Source organism: Fukomys damarensis, unplaced genomic scaffold, assembly GCF_012274545.1.
Source record: "Fukomys damarensis isolate Sample0158 unplaced genomic scaffold, DMR_v1.0_HiC HiC_scaffold_24, whole genome shotgun sequence".
Classification (NCBI taxonomy): Eukaryota; Metazoa; Chordata; class Mammalia; order Rodentia; family Bathyergidae; genus Fukomys; species Fukomys damarensis.
In genome coordinates this window covers 71,772,339-71,782,975 of record NW_022900936.1, presented here as the reverse complement: position 1 = coordinate 71,782,975, position 10,637 = coordinate 71,772,339, and the positions used below count along the sequence as shown (strand labels likewise).

The following is a 10,637-nucleotide window of genomic DNA, read 5'->3' as shown; positions in this document are numbered from 1 at the left end:
ACAGGATCCTAATGAGATAATTAATAATGTGAAATAGGAAGTAAAGGGCTAAAGGTGTAGGGAAAGTGGGAAGGGTGGGGGAAAGGTAATAAGGGAGAGGAAAAAAATATGAGAAACTGAAAAAATGGAAATAAAGTGTTTGTAAATGGGGAGGGGAGGAGGGGGTGAAGGGAGGGCAGGGACAAGGGGAAAAATGAGAATCAAGACCTATTATGTAAAGGTACAGAATCCCAATAATGAATGTAACTGTATTGTATACCTAGATTGTACCAATAAACTCAATAAAAGGAGAAGAAAAAAAAAAAAGAAGAAGGTATGACTTTCCCTGGCACCATCTTTTACTTTTCCATCAAAACGTAGCAGTCCCATGTACCGGCTCCCAAAGCCCTGTCACCTGCTGGGGTGGTGATGTCAGTATCATCGACACATCTGCCCAGAGAGGGTTTGGTATGTGGACTGCCTTGCTCAAACGCCCCGAAGCAACTGCTGATTCCCCAGAGGAAGAAGGCAGCTCTGCACACACCTACCCCAGGGAGGCGCAACCTATAGCCACTGGCAGAGAGTCTGTGGCTGGTCCCAGAGGACTCCAAGGCAGCCCCAGGCCCAGGGCCATGTTGCCAAGGGTCTGCAAACTGAGGTTTTGGAGCTTGTTTCCCAGATGGTAAGGGTTCTAGGGTAGCCCAGAGCCCCTTCTGACCTAGGACAGGGCCAGAGATGGCACCCCAATCAGCTCTGGGAAGTCCCTGAGCTCAGGAATGTCTGCTGCATGCTCTCAGGCCCTTTGTTCTGTCCCAGACTGAGCTAGTGCCCTGTGTATAATGTACCCCCTCAAAAAAAAAACTCTCAGTGAGATAATAAGCTGATGCAGTTAAAGGATATGAAAATGTGAAAAAAAAGATGTGAAAGTGTGAATGGCTGATATGGTAGCTGCAAAAGTACTGCTCTTTATCTCAAAAAGACAGTTAAAGGGCATCTTCCTCTTGGTTGAGTGTCCAACACTGTAACACACAGGCTGCGGGGGGACACTGAAAAGGCAGACTCACAGGCAGGAAATAAAGCTAAACCGCAGCTTTCAGATCCCCTTCCCACTCCTTTCCTCTGCCCACTAGGTTCGGAATCTGTGGAAAGGACTTGGGGCCTGGGGTGAGGATTGCTGACCATACTGACAGGTGTTTGTAAACTGTGCTTTTCAATCAGAGAGTGCACAGATCCCAGAGATCCCAGAGTGCACACAGTGGCCAGGCAGATGCTGAGACCCACAGGCCAGCAGATGTCTCAGCTTACCACTTACCAGTCTGCTCCACTGCTCTCCATCCGTGCTCTGGCGTGAGATCCCGACGAGAAAATAAGATCAGGAGGACATGTCAGGGGCCCGTAAGCTTCCAATCACAGACCACAGGAAAGGAATCCAGATCTGTTTAAAATGTAATATTTGAAACAATACTGATATTGGACACCAAGGGTTTCATTCCAAGGTTGGGTTGGGTTTTCTGGCTCTTCCTGGGACATGTGGCTCTCTGAGCCCTGTACCAGTGGGCAGCGAGGGGCTGGCATCGTGACAGGCTCTTACTTCAGAACCCACATCTGTCTGCGCCCCCATGGGCCTGGAGCTTGATCCCTGGCCCTTGAGTCTGATGCCATGACTAGCAGGGCCCAGTGTGTCCCATGCAGAGATGGTTCTTCTGGCTTGGCAGGCTGCCTTACCTCTTCCTTCCTTCCATCCAATCCAGACCCAGAACCCCAGTTCTGGAAGGAGAAATCAAGGCTGAGGAGATGGAAGTGAGCCTGGGCTGGGGCCCTGCTGCTGTGGCTTGGGGTATGTCTCTGAAACTATGGACAGAAGCATGGGGACACTAAGTTGGTGAGAGTCTTTGGGCACCTACATTGTTTGAGGAGGTTTGTGCAGAGGAGCACAAAGAGTGCATCTTCCTGGGATGAACGAACCCGGGGCCTCCCTTATTCGTGCGTTAGTCCTGAGGACTGGGAGGAGAGCATGGACACCAGATCCGGGCCCAGAGAGGACTGCTGTGACAGTACTGTCACCAGTGGTCTAGGCATGAAGTGGCCAAGGGGGCCATGTGGGAAAGAGGTAGAGACTGAATTACCTTAACATCCCCTCCCCACTCCATACCCTGCCAGCCAGAGGTTCCCACTCTAACAGAAAACAAACAGCAAGGGCAACCAAGGGCCCCTCAGGCCTCTCAGCAGCCTCTCCACACCAGGCTGGAGAATGGGAGAGGAAGCTTCAGGTCCAGCCAACCTGTCTTCTCTTTCCTGTAGCCCCACAAAGTCTGTGCCCTCAGGTCACTCCTAAAGTAGGCCCACAAAGAGGCTGAAGGCTGATACCGCCTCAGCCACTCCCAGCGAAGGCTAGGAGTTCGGTGCTGACATTGCCCAGCCTCTACCTGCTCGGCTGCCCTGCCCCCAGTGCCCGCCTCTCACAGTCCCACACCTGGTACCCAGCCCAGCCAGATCTGTCACTCCCTAACCTGTTCCTTTGCAAGGCCTCCCACCACAGGGCAGGCTGTCTCTTTCCTAGAAAGAACTGCACAGCCCAGAGTTCACAGAGATCTTGGAGCAGAGCTGCAGGAAACCCATAGAGAGCCACCACTAGACAGAGCAGTCACAGGGCCAGGCAAATAGCCAGAATATGGCCCTCCCCGAAGCTCCTCTGGGACATATGAGCTGGGCAAGAGGCGGCGATGTGCGTGGTCTCACCAAACCTGGGGCTGCAAGTGATCACTTTTCCAGCACCTGGGGAAACTGCAACAGATGGGGAAACTGAGGCCCTAGGGTGGGTGGGACCTGCAGTGGTCACACAACAGAGAATGCAGAGTCAGAGGTGTTTGCCAGCTTCTCCCCTCCTCCCTCCTTGGACACTGAAGGAACAGCTGGGTCAGGAGCCATCATCTCATCAAAGGGCTGGACCCCAAACCCAGTTCACTTGTTCTTCATCCCAGCTCTGTGCGGCCGCACTGTTATCACTCCCATGCCACAGAGGAGGAAGCCAGGGCCCCGAGGAACTACAGGATGTGCTGAGCTGAGTCCTGGGAAGAAGAACCCTGCCCTCAGCATGCCTGTGGACAGCTGGCACCAGGACCAGACCGGCGTGCTCTCTTGGCTGCCTCTGTTGGATTCTTACACGGACTGTGCCACTTGGTTTTCAGAGCAGAACTAGCCACGTGGTAATTTAGATGGCTCCTGTTTTGCTTCATACACTCATTTTTTTCCTTTTAAAAACATATGTTTAACAATATATAATTAATTAATATACAGTGATCGCACATACGTATGGGCTGTAGCATAGTATTCAGTACACACATGATGTGTGCAGTGATCAGATTGGGGAAAGCAGCAAATCCCTCATCTCAAACATTTGTCATTTCTTCAGGTTGGGCACATTCAAAATCCTATTAGCTATTTTTAAATTCTCAATGAACTTCATGAGAAGCTATTCCTCCTCTCTGTCTGTGCCCTTATACCTGTTAATCTTCCTGTTTCTTTCCTCTCCTGTCCCCTCCTTTCCTGGGCTCTAGTAACCACTGTTCTATTTCTACTTCTACAAGAACAACTTTCCCAGCTCCCTCATACAAGTAAGACACAGGGTTTGCCTTCTTGTGCCTGACTTCTTTCACTCAACACAGTGTTCTCCAGTTCTATTCTGTACATGTTGCCACCAATGACAAGGACCCCATTCTTTCTTAGGGCTGAGTAATATTTCACTCACACACTGGTTCTCTGTGGAAGTTTCTCCAATGTTTCAGTCTCAGCGATCAGCCAAGCTGTTCCTCCTGTACTCTTCCTGTGATGGTCAAGAGGCTTCCAGGCTTGTCTGGGCCCATCTGGCCGCAAGCTCACACTCATGGCAGTGACCCCACAAACTGAGGGCAGCCAACCCCCCTCATCAGGGCCCATGTCTTCCCCCTGAGGACTGCTGGGATGAAAGATTGATGAGTTCTCTGTCCTCACTGGTGAATTTTTAATTATGGAAGAAAGGAGACCCCAGACCTTGGCCCAAGCAGAACTCTGGAGAGGTTCTTGGGTGTCATCACTGTTAAAATTTCACTCACACTGACAGAGTCTATGAACCACGCATCCAGGTTTTTCTGACATTAATAAAAGCAGGACATGGGTAATTGGTAGGAAAGCCCCACCTTGACACGAAGCATGAAAGGTTTGTGGACATAAGGGATGATATTAGGATCCCTGAAGTTCAAGGAAAGTCTCAGCACAGAGATGGGGGGCAGGGGACTGGAGTCATCCCAGATGTCAGTCTACACAGCCTGCCCTTCTAAACTGCAGCTGATCATCGCTCTCATCCCAGGTCCTGTTACAGTCAACAAGCTGAGATGGGGCTGACCTCTGTGCTTGGTCCCAGGCTGGAGACCTTGACCTTAGACTTGTAGGGACCAGGTTTTGAGTCAAGAGCAAGACCCAGGAAGCCACTGTCTTAGAAAAGCAAGGATGCCTATGGCACTGTCCCAGATGAACTCAGCACGGCCTAATTTCACATGTCAGCCAGGAAGGAGAAACCAAGGCTTGGGTTTGAATCCATCATTTACTAGAGCAAGTCGCTTCAACTTCCCCAGCCTATTTCTCCTCCATAAAACAGGAATGGTTGTGGTGAAGGTGAATGAGAGGATTGTGCAAATCACCGCACTGTGCCCAGGATTTGTGCAAATCTCTGAGCACTGCAAAATGCCAAGCACTGTGCCCAGTTCCCGGGCAGTTCTTGATAAACACTCACTATCAGGAGGATAATCAGCTACCAGCTCTGTTCTCAAAGGTCTTATCAGCCACTGGGGAGCTCACACTGGCTGGAAACAAAACTCACAGGAAGAGTGGAGCAAGGGCAAAAGAGACCTCCAAGTACCCAGCAACAGAGAATCCCACGACAGGCCGCGGTGGGGTCATTTTGATGTGGGGGTGGCAACTGGGGGAGGCTTTAGGAAGATGGGCCTGGAAAATACACCTCTAAGCATTCTCATCCTTTGCAGATTGAAGGAGTCATCTCCTTGGTTGACAAGGCTTCCTCCACACATAGGTCCCTTCTGGGAATACCAGGGTGCACCTGTGTCTTCATGACATCGCGCTTTAACCAACAAGCCATTGGCTCCCAGGGCCATAGGCTGTCCTGTCTCCTTCCGGAAGAGCCCAGAATTGCTTCAGCCCATGTGATCCCATTTTCCCATGTGCTAGTGGTACACAAGGCCACACCACATGCTCTGAAGAGCCTGCTTCCAGTGAGGGACTCTGGGTTCTCCTCCCACCCTTCCCTCTGCTCTTACGAGCTTTTGGGCAAAGTCCAGTCCCTCTCTGGCCTGAGTTCATTTGTCTGTGGACAGAGAGCGTAGACGAGAGTGCCACAGAGTAAAGTCTGTGGAGCAGTACTTTCCAGAAACTCCCTAAGCCAGACACTGTGATCAAAAATACTCGGGAACGGTTTCATACAGTAGCCCCTGCCTCTCCTTTTGTGTATTTCACAAGGCAATAAATACATCAAAGCTCTTTTAAGGCCTATAGCATAAAAACCAGCTTAATTTAGCTTGAACCAGCCTTCTTTGTACTAACTTGACCTTGACACATTTTTTATATTTTGGAATAAGCCAGTATTACTCAGAACACACTTTGAGGAATGGTGACCTCAAAGATGCCTCCAGTACCTTTCTGCTCTGTCATTCAGGAATAAAAGTTTGGGACGTGGACTTTCTCTTGTGGCTAACTTTTCCAAGATGCCTCTGCTTCATTTCTGGACAAAATGTGAGGGCAGTAATCAGAGCAGGCGCTGCAGTCTGCATGTCCATCACAGCCCCCTTTGTGTGCAGCTGCAGGTGTGTCTTCTCTGCAAAGTACTCTGCTTCTGTGGACACTGGTGTGTCCTGGGGCTGGGCAAGCTCAGGGCCTGAAACGCACAGCCATATGCTTACTGGGTATTCTTGAATATGGGAGCAAAGGTGGTCTTGGAGTACACCTAAGCAGGATCTCACCTCTAAATAATCTGCAGGGATCTCCTGATCTTGTTTGTCCTTCAAACTCATCCCTGATAGAATGAATGAATGAATTACAAAACTGCCACAAAAGAATGCAGCTCTCAACTGTATTGCAAGAAAATGCATGTTATAAGACAAAGCCCACAGCTGTCTTTAACATTTCTCCCTTCTGGGCTCTTCTGGCTTGGGTGTTCAGATCATGCAGTCCTGACATGACCCTTTCCACCTCCATGGCTCCAAGCTAGAGCCAAACTGGATGAGAAAAGGGACTTCTCTGTGTAACTTTGCAGAGCTGGCAGCGGCTTTATTATTTCAAATATCCTTCTGAAATCCGAGTCCAACGTGGAACATTTTTTCAAGTAAGCAATATTGTTGATGCCAGTGTAGCCTCAGCAGCTCAGAGACGAGGGTGTGCCTAGCACAGCCCAGACCCAGGTCTTCTGGCTCCATCAAATCACCTCCTTCCAGGGGAGAGAAGAGGCTGCTGGGCACTTTAGACATGGGCAGAGCTAAGAAATGGATTTTTTATGATCATACTTGGTAATGCCACAGGCCATTCGCCAAGGTGCCACCCTTGGCCCCTGTGGTGTGATGGACTTTGGGGACCTGGGTCTAGGCTGAGGGTGATGGAGCCAGGGGCAGAGCAGTTTTGAGGCTGAAGGTAAGGCCAGAAGATGTGGGGGCCCACTCTGAGGTGTGCCTGGCACCTGTGGCACTCCCGCATGGGGTGGCTTCAGATATCTATATTGGTTTCCTTCTGAGGTCAGGATTGGATGCAGATACTCCCCAGTTTGGGTTACAAAATCCAGCTCATGGCTTCCTGACCTTTGGCTTCTTGGGAGGCTGTGGAGGGAGGGGGCAAGGTCTCAGGTTGCATCCAGAGGGCTCGGAGAGATTAGTCAGGACAGGGCCTGGCTGGCACTCCTGCGGTAGCAGTGTTGCCCTACACTCAGGGACACTTGGTAATGATGCCCTTCCCACTGCCACCCAGTGAGAGGGAGCACATCGCAGGAAGCCTCTCTGAGGAGAAAGTCTGAGCACACTGAACACTTAACACCTCTCCGGTGCTTGTGAAAGCCTCTTTCCATGGGGGAAGCAGGCCTTCAAGGACAGGAAGCAATATCTATAATTTGATCACATCAGCACACTGTTTGTTACTTTCTATTTATGACAACTGTCATCATTTTTGTCCATTCATGGAGCTATAAAGTTCCATTCCAAAATAAGTTTATCTTGGTAAGAAGTGAGCTTATTTGAATACAAATATTAAGCACTTTTTAGTATAGGTGACCTAGACTACAAGTCTAGAGGGAGGTCTACGAATGACTGAAGTCTGGGAAATTTTCATCTAGCCCAACCTACCCCAGCTTAGATGGGCACACTGAGCCAGAAAGGAGAATGGCCCTGATCAAGGGCACACAGCCAATTAATAGCAAGAGTTCAGAGTTGGGGCCTACAGGCTCTTTCTGTTTGGCTGTCTCTGTTTTGTGAAGCCTGACTGTGAATCCACTCTCTGGGTGGTTCTCACAGTGCAGGGGAAATGTAGGCTTCTAGATCTGCTACCTTCAGGCTTCTAGAGGCTCTTAGGAGGCCAAAATGGAGACAAATTCATCTCTATCAGTTACAGAACTGGTGCTCAGCAACAAAGGATGGATGGATGGATGGATAGCCAGATAATTGGAATAGATGGAGATACAGATGGAGAGAGAAGGGGATGGTTGGGTGGATAAGAGGTGTGGATAGATGGAATTATAAATGGAGAGAGAAAGAGATGGGGTGGGTAGATGGATAGAGGGATAGTTTGATGGTAAGAGACAGATAAATGGACAGATAGAGAAACAGATGGATGGGTGGAGACATAGATAATAAAATATTTGGGTTCCCCTGCCCCTACTTCACCTATCCAAGTATATTTCTAGTCTATGTGAGAACTAGTAGAAAAACGTTAAGACCAAAGAAAAATAATGACATTTTAGATGCCAAAAAAGAGTGATGGAGAGAAAAAACTTCCCCATTCCAATCACTAGAGAGACATTAAGGTAAATGTGAAAAACATAGCCCAAGTAGACCAGAGTAGTTTTTTCTGCGCTTGAGTGTGTGTGTGTGTGTGTGTGTGTGTGTGTGTGTGTGTGTGTTTTGCTGGAACTGAACTTGGGGTCATCACACTAAGATACATCTACAACCATTTTTTGCTTTTTATTTTTATTTTGAGACAGAGTGTCACTAAGTTGCCCAGACTGAGCTTGAACTCGTGATCCTCCTGCTTCTGCTTCCTACAGTGCTGGGACCACAGGCACACACTATCACATCGGACTTCCTTTTGCATTTGCTTTTGCAGCTCACTCTGACCTCAGATGAGCTGTGTCCCTGCTCTGGGCCTCAGTTTCTCCATCTATAAAATAAAGAGCAACCTCAAATAGGGCCCTTTAGCTTAACATCCTGTTGCTCCCCCAAAGCTCGCCAGAGGCTAAACCCTCCGCAGCCCTCGCAGAGGCTGACACTGCTGGTGCTGAGTCTTTGGCCTGACATGGCACCTCTGAAATAAGGCCTTTCCTGCAAAAAGAGGTGCTGATGGAAGCCCAATCAGCAGGTGGACCCCAAGGACAGCGTCAGCTTGGACTCCATCTTGCTTTGCCTCTGGAGCTAACTCACAGAATGGAGAAAATAGCAGGAAGGCCGGTGGCATGAGGTTCAGTCCTCCGCTCTAATACGTCCCTTCACATACAGAACTGCAAACAGCAACATGGACAAGCAACAGCTGGAACGGGAAGGGAGCTCAAAGCACAGGTTCCTGGGTTCCTTCCAAACCCTGTCCCCTCTAAGCTGTGTGACCCTGTCTGTTCTCCCCATCTCTCAGAGCCTCATCGTCACATTCTGGTGGTGTGAGTAGGAGGACGCGGTTCCTCTCTCTCCCCGGACTGATGTTCGTGGATGTGACCAGCAGATCCTTCCTATCTGTGAATTGCAAGGGGAGAGCCTGGATTCTGTGCACTGAATTTTCCTCAGTGGGCAGCATGGGATGGGCATCTTCCAGATGTTCACTGAACACCTGGAGGGCTGAACTTTCCCCAATGCTCTGAGGTGGTGAGCTAGGTGTGTCTGACCAGGCGCAGTTGATGGTCGTTTAGCAACTGGTCACTCGCGTACATGTGAGGCGTCATCTTAGACAGATTCTACGCAGCGGAGGCTGAGCCACTTTGTCCGGGGGGCAGGTCACCAGGGAAGTGGCTTGAGCTGAGACCCAAAGGATGAACAAACTGAGCAGGCAGAGGTGTTGGGTACGGCACATGGCTATGGGAACAGGAAGAAGTTTTGCAGACACAAAGGCCTGGTAGCACCAGGGGGCTCAGCACGCTCAAGGACCTGAGAAGCAACTCATATCGCTGAAGCAGAGAGCTAGAAACAACACAGCACCACGTGAAGCTGGAGACAGAGGCCTGGCACCCAGGGTCTCATGGCATGGGCAGGGCTTTGAGCTTTCTCCTAAGAGAAATGGGGAGTGCTGTACGTATGTGAAGTAGAAAGGCAACAGGGTTGGCCACTGCAGCACAGAGAGTGGTTGCAGGAAACCTGGAGGGTCTGGGAGCAGGGCATGGCCATACCATTGTCCAGGTAGACAAAGCAGTAGTTTGGACTATGTGCTGGCCACAGAGTAGACAGCAGCCAGGGGAAGCCCTCATCCAGATCTGGCAACTGACCCCTCTGGTGTTAGGGTCTGTTAAGGCCCATGGCCAAAGGCTCAACCATAGCTTTAGAGATGGAGGCGACCCCCACCCCAAGGCCTCAGTGCAGGACAGTGTCCCTGCAGCAGGAGGCTCATGCAGCAGCAAAGGCAATGACATCTCCAACTCCAGTCCATGAACGTTAGAGTCTAGGAACCTCTTCACAGCCTTTATCGTATTTGACCCTCTAACAACTACCAGATGAGAGAACCTCAAACCTCAACCTCCTTCCTGAGAAAAAAAAGCCCGCCTTCTACAAACAGCTCCAAGACCCATGTGGGCTGTAAGAGGATTTCTGCTTTTACGTTGCTTGGCAATATTTTGTTTAAATGAATTCATGCCAGCGATTAAGATAATTTGTGAATTGAACTGCTTACTTGGCACGAAGTGGGAAATAAACAGGGTTTTAAGAAATTCAGTGTGAAAAGAGTTTGCAGAACAAAGTTTTCAGAGCAGGTAAGGCTTAAACTGTGAAGCTGGACCCTGGAGGTCCGGGGCCTTGGACTTGCAGCTGGACCCCTTGTCCTCCTCCGAAACAACAGGTTGGGGAGGGCCAGGGGACAGGATGCCTATGGTGGGGCAGTGCAGAGCCTTTGTTTCTCATCTCTCAGCGACAGCTTGTCTACTACTTTCTCGGGCAGAGACAGAATGGTTCTTCGTTTGTGCACATCAATTCGGAACTGGGGATGTGTTTCAGAGTGAATTAAGCAGAAAAATGGGAGTAAGACATAAGCACAGACCCGAGGCTATTCAGTGTGGCTGTGTGGCCCAGTAGCATGTCCTAGAGCAAGTTACTACTCTGTGTGCCTCAGTTTCCTCATCTGGGAATCTGCGAAGTAGATTTACTCACTCACGAAGTGGCTCCAGGATTAAATGAGCCAATATTTGTAAAGTTCTCAGCACCAGGGTTGGCACTTAAATGCTA

The 10,637-nt window shown here is 49.8% G+C and overlaps 1 protein-coding gene across 8 annotated transcripts in view; it reads right to left on the bottom strand.

Moving 5' to 3' along the window:
• The window catches only part of Atp2b2 (ATPase plasma membrane Ca2+ transporting 2), a 241,002-nt gene extending 239,591 nt beyond the window's left edge, over window positions 1-1,411 (bottom strand). For all 8 annotated transcript variants that reach the window (XM_010619264.2, XM_010619211.2, XM_010619217.2 and 5 more), the window contains exon 1: window positions 1,292-1,411. The gene's annotated coding sequence lies outside the window, so the exon portion shown is untranslated. The remainder of the gene's footprint in view (window positions 1-1,291) is intronic.
• Between the last annotated feature and the right edge of the window lie 9,226 nt (window positions 1,412-10,637).